This window comes from Triticum dicoccoides, chromosome 3A, assembly GCF_002162155.2.
Source record: "Triticum dicoccoides isolate Atlit2015 ecotype Zavitan chromosome 3A, WEW_v2.0, whole genome shotgun sequence".
NCBI classification, from domain to species: Eukaryota; Viridiplantae; Streptophyta; class Magnoliopsida; order Poales; family Poaceae; genus Triticum; species Triticum dicoccoides.
In genome coordinates, this window is record NC_041384.1 from 751,152,000 (window position 1) to 751,153,762 (window position 1,763).

At 37.2% G+C, this 1,763-nt stretch overlaps 1 long non-coding RNA gene across 1 annotated transcript; it reads left to right on the forward strand.

Annotated features, from left to right (window-relative positions):
* Positions 1 to 690: 690 nt before the first annotated feature.
* LOC119273645 lies at positions 691 to 1,238 on the forward strand. The gene is made up of 2 exons (XR_005134934.1): positions 691 to 787; positions 935 to 1,238. It is a non-coding gene; the product is annotated as an uncharacterized LOC119273645 (long non-coding RNA).
* Positions 1,239 to 1,763: the final 525 nt, after the last annotated feature.

Here is a 1,763-nt window from a genome sequence, read left to right on the forward strand (position 1 = left end):
TCAGTTTCGTTCTATATTGCTTTTGCCATATTTCGGCAGAATATCCAACCATCCTTTAAGAATTTTAGATAGACTACCGCTTGAGTTGGACTGATTCCTCTAGAGGGTCTTTGATTTTTTTTTCTTTCGGTGCATAATTGCAATATTAACTGCATGACTGCAAGTCTACAAAACTACAACCCAAAAACTGGGATCAAATATTCCTTTCATGTATAACTATCTGTTCCTTCAGTGCATGATTTCCCAGTGTAAACATGCCACACTAATACCTACAGGTTTTCCGTGACATCATTTGTGTAGAGAGCTAGATTTTTGTGTGTGCAGAATTGACTGGTGATGGTGTAGCAACATCATCCCATACAAGAGAAAACTGGAAGGTGATGGTTAGCTGTACTCTATACCATTTCCAATGTGCTAGTACTCAAATGATATGGTATTTAATACTAGATTTGAGATGATATCGCATTTAATGGCACAAACTTAAGAATATCTTCTAAATTTATATTTGCATAGATGGAAAGATAACATCCATGAAATGGATACCATCTTATAGATAGAACCATATTTTACAAATTAAGTATAGTGAGACGGCCAAATCTTTGTGATCTCATTTTGAGTAAGATGGGAGCAAATATTCTCTAGCCATTAGTCTATATATAAAGATACAATGCTTCTAGACGCCCAAACCGAGTCAGGAGTAAGAAGTTTGTGTCTTCTCTTATGGAAGGGAAAGCTATTCTTCTTTGCCTTATGGTGCTTGTGCACATAGGAAATTCCATTCATATTGGTAAGAAATCGATCAACCCATCCCTATATATGTTTCCGTTCTCCTATCAACCAAAGTAGGATAATAATGTCACTTAAACATCATGAATATTTTCATATTTTTTTTCCAATTTGGACTTCTTTTTATGGTGTGTGTTTGTCTTTACAGATAAATGCAAGTATCTAGTTCACCCGCAAAGAACAACATGCAAGGATGTAACTGCTTCTATCGGCCGTGAGTGCAATCTGTCAAAATGCCAGGGCACCTGCAAAGATTTGTTTGGAGCGGAACTCACAGCCTCATGGTGTATCAACCCCGTCCCATACTATTGGCATTGTAGGTGCCGTATCTGTTTGTAGAGTTGCACTGAACAATCCTGTCGAAAAATGGACAAATGATGTGATCCAATAATAAAATCTTCCAGTGACATGCATCTAAGAACACATAACGATTGCCAAATTTAGGTGTTCTACTCGATTTTGTCATGTGCAATATTGATCTGGTAATTTTAGGTTTGCATGGCCTCGTGATTTATAAGTTAAAAAAAACAACCTTATACGACATGAATGAATCGACCTACTATACCGGCAGTCCCGTTTCTGATGGGCCCAGAACACAAGGAAGTATTATACATTTCTCTAGTCGGTGAGTATGTTTAGTGGTAGAAACTTGTAGGATCAGATATCGACCAGAGCAATGTCCTAAAAAAAGATATCGACCAGAGGCGGTGAATGTGAATTGAATAATTTTAGCAATTTCTTCAAAACAAATAGAAGAACAAAGACATAGATTATTAAAATCAAAAGGATATTGGCGAATGGAATAATAACTCAATAAGAAACTATACAACTTAGTAGCATGCGAGGCAAACTAGTAAGATACAAGTGCATAAATGCCAACTAGCGGCGTTCAAAAAATGTATTTGGTGGCAGTAGATGCCGTTGCCGCTAGTGTAACAGCAGTGGTAAGTTGGTACTAACATCCACACCCAACGCCA